At 47.6% G+C, this 14816-nt stretch overlaps 1 protein-coding gene across 1 annotated transcript in view; it reads left to right on the plus strand.

The window, feature by feature from the left end:
* Cpped1 (calcineurin like phosphoesterase domain containing 1) overlaps positions 1–14816 on the plus strand; it is a 125730-nt gene that overhangs the window by 95259 nt on the left and 15655 nt on the right. The window lies entirely within an intron of this gene.

The raw sequence follows: 14816 nt of genomic DNA on the forward strand, positions 1-14816 counted from the left end.
AAGCATCCTACAAAGAGTCCTGTGTGTCCTGCAGGAATCCTTGTGGCGAGGCTACAGTAGACTGGTCCTGGGGTGCATTATGGCTCCTCCTTGAGTTAGGACAGGGAGATGTGTGGATAGGATCTCTCTGATGTAGACTTCAACCCATCATTCATGCGATCACAAGTGCGCAATCAAAAGTAAAGATGCCCTGGCTCAAAAGCAAACCTTAGCTTCTGCCAGCTGCTCCTCCCTCCTCCCTAAGTCCCCAACTGTGGCCTCTCTAGAGAAATGCAGTGCCTTAGCTGGCTCCCCTAAGGGATCAGCAGTTGCCATGACTCCTGCTATGACAGGGCTGTGTGTCCTATCCCCCTCTGACCTCCTTAGACTGTTCTACAGCTCAATCGTAGCAGACACTTGTAGTATATGCCCCCCATCATTCAGCCGGCCCAGGAAGGAACAAGGATTGGAGGTGGGCTCACTCAAGAGCCAAAATTTGTTTTAAAAAAAGAAAGAAAGAAAAGGAAGAAACATTCCCGCTACTCTTTTATTCATCCTCTGGTGTGGAAGCCCAATAGGCCTTCTGTACCCCTGAGACGTTTTTAGAAAAAGCTCACATAATGAGAGACATTTTCCAACTGTTCCATGGAGATCAGGTTGAGAAAGTTCTATTAAAGTTTATGAGTTGGTGTGGAAAACATTTCTGATGCCAAGGAAGTGGCCTGAGTGTCTCTGGACAGCATCCACTCCACCTTGGCAACTGTTTTTGCAACAGAGAATCAGGCCAGTGGAACATTCAGTGCCACGAAACCCAGTCCTTCCATGACATGTAAGTGGCGCAAATGCAGTCCCCTCCCTTCTGTCTGTTTTCCTTTCTGTCAACATTCTCGAGTGGTGTGTGGCTCTGGGCTGCCTATACCAGGACATGCCTTCCATGAGAATGTACAGACGCTGAGAGGACCTGCAGTGCTAACAGGGCATCCATGGAGGAAGTGTGGTAGCCATCCGCAGCAGAGGGCACTGCCTGTGGGATACGACAGCTGTCACAGGCTCCGGAACCAGGACTATGTGCTTCTGAAGCGAATCCCATGGCCCCATCTTGTTAAAGTTGGTATCTACCATGGTTCCGTTGAGCAGGACAAGCACAGGCCATGCAGCCCCTCCCCCTAGGCAGAATTAAAGGGAAAGCCAGACCACAGTCCAAAAGTTGCTTTGCCAGCATGAAGCTGACCAGGAGGGAATTCACCTTCCTTTGCCATTCTCGGTGGTACGGGGCCCTGGCATCCTGAGGGCTCTGGGCCCAGCAGTGGCCTCCTTGCCTGGCAGGACTGTGTTCAGACGTGGCCTTTTCCCTGCCTCCTTCACTGAAGCAGCTGCATAGCCAGGCCCTCCCCACACACACTCTCCTGCCCCAGCACAGGGTCCAGCTCCTCACTTGCCCTTCCCAGAAGACCTTGCCATTTGCTCTGGCTGCCTCTGTGTCACATGGTGAAACATACTCAGTTTTTACCTTTTTGGTTTAGAGCCCTTTTCCCCTTGAGTTCCTTGTCAGTGTTTTCTTGATCCCAGCACTTGTCAAATAGATTTACAAGTGGTGACATGTTTGAGTCTCTCACTAGACTGTCACCTCCTTGGAGATAGAGACAGTGTCCATCTGTCCCTGCCTTTAGGTCTGGCTCAGGTCAGACTCCAACTCAGATTATGTGCCCACATCGTGTGCCCTCCACATCACAGGCACCGTGTTCATCTGCCTGTCTTCTAGGGTCCTCCCACAGCCTGTTTCTCCCCCAGTCACCACCTTCTGGTGTAAGTAGATGCATCTTCTTTGCCCCTAGCCTTAGGATCCTCACCTAAGCCCACTTCACCAGGGAAAACTAGAGAGGTCAAGGCCCCTGCTGCTGTCACCTGTGCACTCCCATGGCATGCTAAGCCAGGCCCCATCAGACACGGATCAAACATGGACAACATCTGAAGTTGCAGTTCAGGCATGGGCAGAACTACCCCGGCTGCTAGGTCGGGATGTTTGGATAGTAGATTCCTGTGTGCAGGACGAAGGGTGGGGAGGGGTGCCACTGACCACTCAGGACAGAGGGTAGGGAGGGTGCCACTGACCGCTCAGGACGGAGGGTGGGGAGGGGTGCCACTGACCGCTCAGGACGGAGGGTGGGGAGGGGTGCCACTGACCGCTCAGGACGGAGGGTGGGGAGGGGTGCCACTGACCACTCAGGACGGAGGGTGGGGAACGGTGCCACTGACCGCTCAGGACAGAGGGTGGGGAGCGGTGCCACTGACCACTCAGGACGGAGGGTGGGGAGCGGTGCCACTGACCACTCAGGACGGAGGGTGGGGAGGGGTACCACTGACCGCTCAGGACAGAAGGTGGGGAGCGGTGCCACTGACCGCTCAGGACGGAGGGTAGGAAGCAGTGCCACTGACCACTCAGGACGGAGGGTGGGGAGGGGTGCCACTGACCGCTCAGGATGGAGGGTAGGGAGGGTGCCACTGACCGCTCAGGACGGAGGGTGGGGAAGGGTGCCACTGACCGCTCAGGATGGAGGGTAGGGAGGGTGCCACTGACCGCTCAGGACGGAGGGTGGGGAGGGGTGCCACTGACCGCTCAGGATGGAGGGTGGGGAGGGGTGCCACTGACCGCTCAGGACAGAGGGTGGGGAGGGGTGCCACTGACCGCTCAGGACAGAGGGTAGGGAGGGTGCCACTGACCGCTCAGGATGGAGGGTGGGGAGGGGTGCCACTGACCGCTCAGGACAGAGGGTGGGGAGGGGTGCCACTGACCGCTCAGGACAGAGGGTAGGGAGGGTGCCACTGACCGCTCAGGACGGAGGGTGGGGAAGGGTGCCACTGACTGCTCAGGACGGAGGGTGAGGAGGGGTGCCACTGACCGCTCAGGACAGACGGTGGGGAGCGGTGCCACTGACTGCTCAGGACAGAGGGTGGGGAGGGTGCCACTGACCACTCAGGACGGAGGGTGGGGAGGGTGCCACTGACCGCTCAGGAATGCAGACAGTGGCTGAAGTCATAGCACTAGAATTTGAACTCATTTTGGAAAGCCAGAAGTTCAGTGATATTTTGTAAAATTCATTAACTTAAAGACCTTGATAAAAACCGGGGTGGTGGTGGCAGGTAGCATTTAATGTTGCCTCTGGCTTTTGTCCCCACAGCAATATTATTTCCTATTAGTATTTCAGTCTCATTTTATTCCTAGTGCTAAAATGCCAGTGCTCAAACATATGTCAGAAGCTCATCAGCTGATCAGGGTAGCTTTTAATTACGATAATTGTGTTGTTATAAAATATCCTTTTAAAGAATACATCCCTCCCCAAGCCACTGCAGAGATAAAACCCTGCTTCCTTCCAGCAAGTTTAATGAATAATTCTGAATCATTGTGTGGGATGAATAAATGATTTAATAATGAGCATCAACAATCATCTCCCATTGTTGCTTTAATTTTTGTAAATGGGATGAGGTAAATGAGGAGGAAGGGCTGTCACCACACAATAGACCACCATTTGTGTAGGAATGCGCTCTGTGATCCAAAAAACCAAGAGCTTCCAACCTCAGGTTTCCCTAGAAACGATGCTTCCTGTTTCTACTTTGGAAGTCAATGAAAGTGGGGGTGGGCTGGGGGCTTCTTTGTATGGTACAAAAACATTGTCACTAACTGGTAGGAATGCACAGGTATCAGGGCAGGACAGGTGCACAGTCTGTAGCAGCCCTGGCTATTTCCAGTCGTATTTTCCTCTGCCTGGGGATAATCAATTCCAGCGCGTCCAAGGGAGGTAGAAATTGGTTTTCCCCTTAATTCACCTGCTACCTAGTTGGAGTTGCAAAGACAGATCGTAGATAATGAAATCTGGGTGGGAGCGGACGTTGTCTCGTCCCTCAGGCGTCTCTCAGCAGAAGGTTAATATGTGACCCAGTTAATGCGGATTGCAGTTTAAATTTTCAATCTTAAAAAAAAAAAAAAAAAAAAAAAAAGGAACTCTTTGACTGCCCACGTTTCCCCTCAATGTCGCGACACCTTTTCTTTCCCTCCATTCTCAGCACAGAGCTTAAGGACTGTGTATTAAAGAGCCTGGGGCACAGCTGGCAATTATGAAAAATTCTAGCAAGTTGATCTCTCCTGCAAAAGTTAATGGGTAATTTCACAGAATTAGTTTCATCTCTAGCATTTGCGTGCTTTTTAACAAAGAAACAGAAAGAAAAGGCGAGCTCTCAGCCATTGGTTGTGGTTTTAGGATTTCAAGCTTTTTAAGAATGAAGAGGTCAGGTTTCCAGGTCCACACTACGGGGAGAAGAGAACGTTGGGGTCCTCTGTCTCACCGTTGCATTGACACTATTTCTGTCCTGATGCCGCCAGGAAATAAGGGCCCAGCTGTTCTCACTAATGCATGTCCACCCCTGAGCCTGGCACACACTCGTGGCCCCTTGATAAATAAAGACATATTTGTTAACAGGGACAGGACCTGGTTTGATTCACATCAGCCCTACAGCTGCAGTCACTAGTGATGCCCACACTGCCTGAAATGGTCAGCTGAGTTCTGGATGGGAAATGCCTGCCCGGAACACTGCTTCTTAAACCAAGTCCTGCTCATATATGGGGTCACGCAACTGATTAAAAATTCACTCAAAATCTAGCCCATCACAGCTTGAGGCGTTTCTGGCAGCATTGGTATTGTGTTGTGTTGCTTGCACAGCATTACAGCCTTGGCTCTGAACACCTAATGTGTGCACTTGGCATTGCACGTATCATCACTCCATATGATACCCCCAAGTGCTGCTGCCTGAGTGCCTTTGCTCAAATTTGAGATTATTAATACGTTGTGAATTGCAGGGTGTTTTTAAATGCACATACAAAAATGTTCTGCTATTGTAGAAACATAATAGCTTAACTGCAGAAAACAAAGACGCTTGTTGCCCGCAGTCATCCCTTAGCATGGAAGAATCAAATCACTTTATCTTTGGATGGTGTTGTGTTCGGGTATTTTATTTTAAAAACTGTTGTTTGAGGTGCTGGCTTCAGTTTTCTTTAAGATATGTTAACGGTTTTGGTTGTAATTAGGACAGAATTTGCAACAGTTCCTGAGATGGCCCTCCGTGTGCCGCCACCATTTTGTACTGCGTACTTCTGTGAGTTGGCATTCTCAGCAATATAGTCATAAAGTCAAAGTGTCTGCTCTGCAAAATGCCTTCCAGTATCAACTATTCAGCCAAGATTTAATTCTCTATTTAAATTTTTATTTATTCATTTTATGTGTACAGGTTTTTTTTTTTTTTTTTGCCTGCATGTGTGTCTGTATCATGTGCATGCCTGGTGCCCACTGAGGCCAGAAGGGCATCAGATCCCCTAGGACTGGAGTTACAGGTGGTTGTAAGCCATTATGTGGATGCTAGAAACTGAACCTGGGTCCCCTGGAAGCAGCAGCCAGTGCTCCTAACTGCTGAGCCATTTCTCCAGCCCCAAGATTTAAATCTTTATATAAGATAAACAACCATGTCTATCTCATTAGTGTGTAGATTTGCTTTCATTTTTAATAAATGGTAAAACTATACATATACAAAAAATTATGATAAGTAACTGATTTGTCAGCGATTTTTTATTTGCATACCTATTTTATATTTCAGGGCTGTATAAAATGTCTCAAGTGAAACAGTGTCAAAAGTAGAAAAATTCAAGAAGCGCTAGCCTAGAGTAGATATCCATAAGACTGTTTCTTGAAAACCATCCAGGTGTAAATATTTGGGGCTTTGCTGACCTGAGATCACTGTAGAGCTAACAGCAATGCTTTTGTAGTATGGAGCTGGCAAGACATAACATGTATACAGCTGGTCATAGCCATGTGGTGGGCATGGAATTGGCAAGACATAACATGTATACAGCTGGCCATAGCCATGTGGAGGGCCTGCCCCTGTCTCCAGGGCATGTTCCCTTGAAACAGGTGCTTTTGCTTTCTGAGTCCTTGGTGGACAGTGTGCTTCTGGAAACCTGCTGTGGTAATGTGGCTAGCTCACGGTGGGGTCTGCCCTCAGAGGGCCTCCTCTGCTTCTCAGTAGATTGGGTGAGCCTGGCACTATGCCTGGTGCCTGTGATGCAGCTTAGAGTAGAGATGGTATAGGAAAGCCCATGGTGACATGTAAAATGTCTGCAGGCACAAGCACTTAATAACTTAAACACAGGTACTAAGTAAGTAATAGTATAGCTAGGATGCCAATAAGGAAAAACTTACAAAAGTGGTCCAGAGTGGCTGATGTTGGGGCAGGTGAGGTGGGAGAAGCTGGGTCATGGGTTGGGACAGAACTTCAGCCTCATCCTTTGGTGTCCCCTTAGCCAGGTGGCATCTTTCTGCCTTACTTTGTCTTTTGTGAAACAAAGGCTCTCTTCCTAACCTCAGGGTTGGTGCATCAGATAAAATGATGCATGCCCTACAAGTACTGGGCACCATACCATCATGTAGTGAGTGCTCCATAAAGGGCTATTTGCAGTTCTATGACCCTGAACTAAGTTGAGACTTCTCAGCAAGCCATTAACTAGATGGGTGTTTCTTAACCAAAGCACCTGGCTTCCTTCTTTAAGGGATCACGTGACACTCTTCAGACTGAGCCAGAGTTGCTCCAAGCATACAGTCTGTGAGGCATGGGCTTGTCAACCTTGTGCATCATGCAAAAGCTAGACCAAAGCATCCAGCTCCTGTGGGAAGTTAGGCTACTCTGAGCCTGATAGTCTTCAGAATAGGTAAGGAATGCATGCTATTTTTTAATTTTAAGAAAAGGGACCACTAGTTTAGAAGGGGAAGAGCCACAAAACTAGATGCAAAATTGCTGTGGAATTTAACAATTATATTTGACTACTTGGTTTTTTTTTATTAATTCATTCATATTGTATCTCAATAGTTATCCCGTCCCTTGTATCCTCCTATTCCTCCCTCCCTCCCATTTTCCCCTTACTCCCCTCTCCTATGACTGTGACTGAGGGGGACTTCCTCCCCCTGTATATGTTCATAGGGTATCAAGTCTCTTCTTGGTAGCCTGCTATCCTTCCTCTGAGTGCCACCAGGCCTCCCCATCAAGAGGATATGGTCAAATATGGGGCACCAGAGTTCATATGAAAGTCAGTCCCCACTCTCCACTCAACTATGGAGAATGTCCTGTCCATTGGCCAGATCTGGGTAAGGGTTCGATGTTTACTACACATATTGTCCTTGGCTGGTGCCATAGTTTGATCAGGACCTCTGGGCCCAGATCTGCTCATCATAATGTTCTTCTTGTAGGTTTCTAGGACCCTCTGGATCCTTCTGTTTCCCCATTCTCCCATGCTCCTCTCACCTAAAGTTCCAATAGGATGTCCTCCCCTCTGTCCCACTTTCCTGGTAAGTGAAGAGTTTCATGGGACAAGACCCTTGGGCTAGTGTCCAGATATAAGTGAGTATATACCATTTGACTCTTTCTGCTTCTAGGTTAACTCATTCATTATGATCATTCCTAGTTGAATCCATTTGTCCACAAATTTCAGAAATTCCTTATTTTTAATAGCTGAGTAGTATTCCATAGTGTAAATGTACCACAGTTTCTTTATCCATTCTTCTACTGAGGGGCACTTAGGCTGTTTCCATGTTCTGGCTATTATGAATAAGGCCACTATGAACATGGTTGAGCATATGTCCCTGTTGTGTGCTGGAGCTTCTTCTGGGTATATTCCAAGGAATGGAATAGCTGGGTCTTGAGGAAGCCCTATTCCCAGTTTTCTAAGAGAGCACCAGATAGATTTCCAAATTAGTTGTACTAGTTTGCATTCCCACCAGCAATGAAGGAGTGTTCCTCTTTCTCCACATCCTCGCCAGCATGTGGTGTCTCTTGAATTTTTGATCTTAGCCGTTCTGATGGATATAAGATGAAATCTCAGAGTCGTTTTGATTTGCATTTCTCTGATGACTAAAGACATTGAGCATTTCTTTAAGTGTTTCTCAGCCATTCGATATTCCTCTGTTGAGAAGTCTCTGTTTAATTCTGAGCCCCATTTCTCAATTGGATTATTTGGTTTGGTGATGTTTAATTTCTTGAGTTCTTTATATAGTTTGGATATTAGACCTTTGTCGGATGAAGGGTTGGTGAAGATCTTTTCCCAGTCTGTAGGCTGTCGCTTTATTCTGTTGACAGTATCTCCTGCCTTACAGAAGCTTCTCAGCCTCTTGAGGCCCATTTGTTGATTGTTGACCTTAAGGCCTGGGCTGTTGGTGTTCTGTTCAGGAAGTTGTCTCCTGTGCCTATGTGTTCCAGGCTTTTCCCCACTTTTTCTTCTAACCAATTTAAGGTCTCTGGTTTTATGTTGAGGTCTTTAATCCACTTGGACTTGAGTTTTGCACATGGTGACAAATATGGGTCTAATTGCATTTTTCTACATGTAGACATCCAGTTAGACCAGCACCATTTGTTGAATAAGCTATCCTTTTTCCATTGAATAGATTTGGCTTCTTTGTCAAAAATCAAGTGACCATATGTGTGTGGATTCATTTCTGGGTCTTCGATTTGATTCCATTGATCCACCAGCCTATTGATGTGCCAGTACCATGCTGTTTTAATTACTATTGCTCTATAGTATAGCTTGAGATTGGGTATGGATATTCCTCCTGAGGATCTTTTATGATATAAGATTGTTTTCAGCTATTCTGGGATTTTTGTCTTTTGACTACTTGTTAAAGCACACACTTCACCATCCGTTCTAGTAAACAGCCTTTGGTGCATAATTCCATAGTCAGAATTGTCACATGCAGGAATGTGCCACAGGGCAGTGGTGGTCACCCTCAGAGCCCTCTGTCTGAAGTGCACTTTTAAGAACCTTACCTTGGTAGCTTCTCTTCTCAGCCAACTTTGGAAAGGAACAGACAAGTGTGCCTTTTTAAAGCTTCATAGAACCCCGCGCTTCTGGGGACAGATCACCTTGATGAGTTTCACTCTCTTTCTCCTAGCATCTAGCCATCATTCATTTTCCCAGGCTTGGTCAGTTTTCTGTTTTGATCCGTTCACTGTATAGCATCACACTTTAGTCATTTGATGCCTGCATCTCCTTCACCATCAAAGATAAAAGACCAACTGCTGATGCTACATCTGGTGTGAAGTGATGGATTTCACTTCTCACTTTGGAGGTATCCTTAACAGTTGAGCTAATTAAAGTTAAAATCAAGTCCTGATGGTAAACATTTATAAATCGAGAATCTGGCGTGTGAAGTGTTCTACTGACTGATTCCCGAAGTTAAGGCAGTCCGGGTGCATTCAGCAAACAGCTCAGCCTCCTCAATTGCACTCAGGCCAGAGGAATAAACAAAACAAGTAGAGGTTCCTTCTCCATCTCTGTCTGTCTGTCTGTCTGTCTGTCTGTCTGTCTGTCTGTCTCTCTCTCTCTCTCTCTCTCTCTCTCTCTCTGTCTCTCTCTCTCTCTGTCTCTATATCTCTGTCTCTGTGTGTGTGTGTGTGTGTATGTGTATGTGTGTGTGTGTGTGTGTGTGTGTGTGTGTGCGCCGTACATATATACCATCTGCATGTGGAGGTCAGAGGTCAACTCTGAGGATTGTCACTCAAGCACCATCCACCTTATTTGACAAGAGTCTTCCTTGGCCGAGATGTTCAGTGATCAGGCTGTGCCAGCCAGCTAGCAAGCCCCAGGCATCTGCCTGTCTCTACCTCCCAGTTCTGGGATTACGAAGGCATCCCACCACATCTGCATTTATATTTTTAGTGTGGGTTCTAGGGATTGCACTCGGGTTTTCATTCTTTATTCAGCAAGCAGGGTCTGAGCCATCTTCCCAGCCTACAGAGCATTCTAAAGCGCAAGTGTTTGCAAAAGTGTTGTGTTGTAGCACCTAGAAAGAAGGAGTCTGGAACATGCGAAGTAAGAATATTCTGTCTGCTCTTTCAAATCGTACTTTTATTTATTTTTTATTAATTTATTCTTGTTACATCTCAATGTTTATCCCATCCCTTGTATCCTCCCATTCCTCTCCCCCCCCCCATTTTCCCATTATTCCCCTCCCCTATGACTGTTCCTGAGGGGGATTACCTCCCCCTGTATATTCTCATAGGGTATCAAGTCTCTTCTTGGCTACCTGCTGTCCTTCCTCTGAGTGCCACCAGGTCTCCCCCTCCAGGGGACATGGTCAAATGTGAGGCACCAGAGTACGTGAGAAAGTCATATCACACTCTCCACTCAACTGTGGAGAATATTCTGACCATTGGCTAGATCTGGGAAGGGGTTTAAAGTTTACCTCCTGTATTGTCCTTGGCTGGTGCCTTAGTTTGAGCGGGACCCCTGGGCCCAAATCTGCCTATCATATTGTTCTACTTGTAGATTTCTAGGACCCTCTGTATCCTTTTATTTTGCTATTCTCCCATGCGTCTCTCATTTAGAGTCCCTCAGTAGAAGAGTGGATAAAGAAACTGTGGTACATATACACTATGGAATACTACTCAGCTATTAAAAACAAGGAATTCCCGAAATTTGTGGATAAATGGATTGAGCTAGAAATGATCATAATGAGTGAGTTAACCCAGAAGCAGAAAGAATCAAATGGTATATACTCACTTATATCTGCATACTAGCCCAAGGGCCATGTCCCACGAAAGCCTTCACTTACCAGGAAACTGGGACAGAGGGGAAGGCATCCTATTGGGACTCCAAATCGTACTTTTAAAATAGCAGATCTTCTGAAATGATCAATGAGACTCCTTTGTAAAATCCTGCTGCCCCTGGTGTCTTAGTCCGTTTTCTCTTGCACTAGGACCACAGGCTGCCCTTTCTAAGGAGTAAAGGTTCATTTAGCTCATCGTTATGAAATCTAGCAAGTTCAAGATCAGGAGGTCACACCTGCCAAAGTCTTTCACTCCTAGTGACCATTTCCTGTAGTCCTAAGGTAGTATGGGATGTCACGTGATAACACCAGCTTCCCACTCCAGGTCTCTCTTAAAAAGCCACGAACCCACTGGATCAGGGCCCCATCCTTATGTTCTCACTCTCTTGCTACCTCACAGTGAGGGTGACACCATAGCATGACCTTCTTTGTGGGGACACTTTACCCACAGCCCCTGCTTGAACAGAACAGCCTAACTTCCTCGACAGCTCGAATTCTCCTTCACCTGCTGTGTCCACTGTTGCTTCCCGGCAGCACAGCCTCGCTCTAGGCCTTCGCTGCACAGAATCAGCTGCAGTTGCCTAATGTTGCTGCTCTGCTTTAGCTTCCCGTAAGCATTGGCAGGGCCAAAGAGATGGCTCAGTGGGTACTGGCACTGGTCACCAAGCCGGGTGACATGTTTCAATCCTGGAAACCCACACGAAGGAGGCAGAGAACTGAATCCTCCAAGTTGCCCTCTGACCTCCACACGTATACCATGGTGTTTGCACACAGGCTCATACACACACTAAATCAAGAAATGTATAGAATGTTAGAGTGTTTGCCTATCGATGATGGCCTTAGAAGTAAAATAAGCATAGTTGGACAGACACAGTCCTGGTTCTTGTGGTGGTTGAACGAGAATGGCCTCCATAAGCTCATGTGTGTGAGTGCTTCATCCCCATTGGTGGAACTGTTTAGGAGGGATTCAGAGGTGTGTCCTTGTTAGAGGAGGTGTGTCACTATGGCCAGGCTTTGAGGTTTCAAAAGCCCACTGCTTTCCAAGATATCTCTGTGTCTGTGTCTGTGTCTGTCTGTCTGTCTGTCTGTCTGTCTGTCTGTCTGTCTGTCTCTCTCTCTCTCTCTCTCTCTCTCTCTCTCTCTCTCTGTGTGTGTGTGTGTGTGTCTGTCTGTCTGTCTGTCTCTGTCTCTCTCTTTCTCTCTCTCTCTCTCTCTCTCTCTCTCTCGCTCCTCTCTACTCGCTCTCTCTCTCTGTGTGTTTGTGTGTGTGTGTGTGTGTCTGTCTCTCTGTCTCTCGCTCTGCCTCTCTCTGTCTGCCCCCCCCCGCCATGTCCATCTCCTTCTCCCCCTCCCTCCCTCCTGACTTGAGAATCAAGATATTAGCATGCACTCCCACTGCTTGCCTGTTGCCATGTTCCCTGCCATGATGGCCATGGACTCTAACTGTCTAGACCCATGAGCCATAAATTACACAGTTTCTATTATAAGTTGCCGTGGTCATTACCACAGTGACTGGAAAACAACCAAGCCAATCTTCCATGCCCACTCATCAGATGCCACATTCACGCCCACAGTACAGGTGAGGGAGGGAGCTAACCACAGCACATCCATAATTAGGAAAGGGTCTGTCCAAGGCTGTGTCCATTTATAACTCCATAGATTCAGAAGAAGGAGAGCACTTCCTTCAGTGCCTCCAAGCGCTGCCCTCTGGGAAGAAGTGCAGCTGAGGCCCATCCTTGTAGCGGCAGCATGCCGGGCAGCCGGCGCACCTTAGCACCAGTCTGTCCTGTTAGGACAGCGCCTCGATCTGAGCTTCCCATTTACTTGGGAAACGTTAATTTCCAACTTCATGTCTCCTCAGTGCCAAGACACCTGAGGGAGGAACTTTCCTCCTCAAAGATGCAGGAGGCAAACAGGTTCCTAAGAGCCATGGCTAAAGCTGGGCGTGTTTCTGTCACCATTGGCACGCCCGCTCAGGCCGCTCCTGAGAAGCATTCTCTCCACTGCACTGGCATGCAAACTTAGAGGTCTTAGAGGCCGAGATCTCGTTGTGGTTGCAGAGCTGTGCAGCAAGGCGCTGCTGGCCTCTAAGCCTGGGAAGCTGGTCCAGTCTCGTGACCCAGTGTCTGTTTCTGGCTGCTGCTCATTAGTGCTGATTGCACCTGTTAAACATTGTCTTCATTCTCCTCGGCTTCCTCATTATTGTTAGTGAGAAACAACTGACATGACATCACGTTAGATAAGTTGAGACTTAGGGAACACGTTTTCCTTTTGGTACCTTTAGCATACTGATGTTAATATTGCTTGGACCCTTGTCTCTGAGAGCGGTCATTCTATGCCTGTCTGTTGACTGTGCTGGGGAGGGGGTAAGGGGGGTCCTATCCCTGCAATGGCCTCACCTTGTCTCCAGTGGAAAGTTAAATTCAAAGGGTAGCTAACCTTCTTGAGGATCAGTTTTACCATGTACATTTAAAACTATGACTAGAATATTACTAGTTACCATTTAATAAATGCTACAATGGCAAGCAAGTACCATTGTGACTTTATACAGACATGGAAACCCTAAAGAGCAGGAAGTCAAGTGAACTCTCCAGTGCCAGTGGGGAGGTAGCAAGGATGGGCTTAGTCCTGTCCTGGATCTGTTTGAATACCCAGAGGGTGTTAATGAGCATCTTTAGTGGCCATGGCCATGGTCAGCAGAGGTGGGAAAGGGGCACAGCTATACAGGGTTAGCTTCTGGAGGGCCTCTGCAGGGAAGGAGCTGGTCCACCCAGCCAGGGAACTTAGCATGTGAATATTCCAAAGACTCTATGCTAAAGGGGACTCTAGGATATCACAGGGGGCCTGATTTGTGGGTACTTGTAACTCTCCTATGGGCTCAGCAAGCAGCAGCTTTTTGACCCACACATTGAGCCTTTTTCTCCTGTCACCTTGCGCATGTGATCCAGAATCCCAGCCCCCATGAATGCAGGCCAGCTCCTCTGCGGTATAAATCCTGGTGGGCACATTCGCTGAGGATTACAGACCCCAAGAAAAGGTCACTGAAAATGGGAACTGTGGCTCCAGAAAATAGGAATAAAATAATTTAAAATGTGGGCTTGGGACGTCTTGAGAGACAAGTATGTGTGTGAGGTTCTTCGTCTGCTGCTGTGATAAAGCACTGGCAGACGTAACTCATGGGAGGAAGGGCTTGCATTAGCTCCTAGTTCAGGGAGGCACTTCATCGGGGTGTGGCAGTCAAGGCAACATGAGCTGAGACAGCGCCACATCCAGTCTACCATCAGGAAGCAGATGACGGTGCCTGGCTTTCTTCCTCCACTTCTGCAGCCTATTGTTTCAGCCAGGGACTGGCGCTGCCCACAGGGAGCAGACTTACCCCTCTGCACAAGGCCACAGAGGACCATCTCATCTCCCAGGTGACTCTGGAGTGTCAAGAGAACACGACCTCACAGGCATGAGTTCCATGTTGGCAACATGTCTTGCCTCTTTCCTTCCTCCTTTCCACTCCCTGGTCTCCCAGGTAAAGGCCCCCACGCCTTTAGTTCACAGGAACCTTAGTCTCGTGGTTGCATCTTCTGCTGTAGAAGCCCGAGAGCCCTGTAGTGAGTGTGCCTGGAGGTGGCGCAGCCTGTGTTGAGGGCATGTGTCTGTCCTGCCCAGAGAAGAATGTCTGGGATTCTTCCGACAGGACAGGAAAGTGCTCAGGCCCAGTCTCTGCTTCTTCATTTAGGTTATGGAGTAGCCATTATTTTTTTTTGCCAAAAATTCTTCATTTGCACTTTTACTGAAAAGTTCTGTGGGTTTTTAAAAAATGTGTATATATTAGCGGTGCAAAGAACTGGCTTCATTATGACCTTTCCATACATACAATGTACTTTGTCTATTTTTGTCCCCTCTTGTCACCCTTAGTTTCTTCTCCCTTTTTCTTCTTCAGGGTCCCTATAAAAGCCCCCGTTTTTTGCTTTTATCTCCTCCCCCAGATTTCATGAATGAGAGAAAACATACTTGTCTTTTGTGTCTGGCTTATTTCACTTACCATGGTCATTTCTACTTCCATTCCTTCCCTCCAAGCAGCATGGCTTGTTCTTTGTGGCCAAATAGAACCTCACTGTGTACCCATATTGTCATTATCCAGTCATCCTTCGATGGACACATGGGCATCACACCCTAGTCACTGTGACTGGTGACATGATAGCAGGC

The sequence above is a fragment of the Acomys russatus genome, chromosome 25 (assembly GCF_903995435.1).
Source record: "Acomys russatus chromosome 25, mAcoRus1.1, whole genome shotgun sequence".
Taxonomy (NCBI): Eukaryota; Metazoa; Chordata; class Mammalia; order Rodentia; family Muridae; genus Acomys; species Acomys russatus.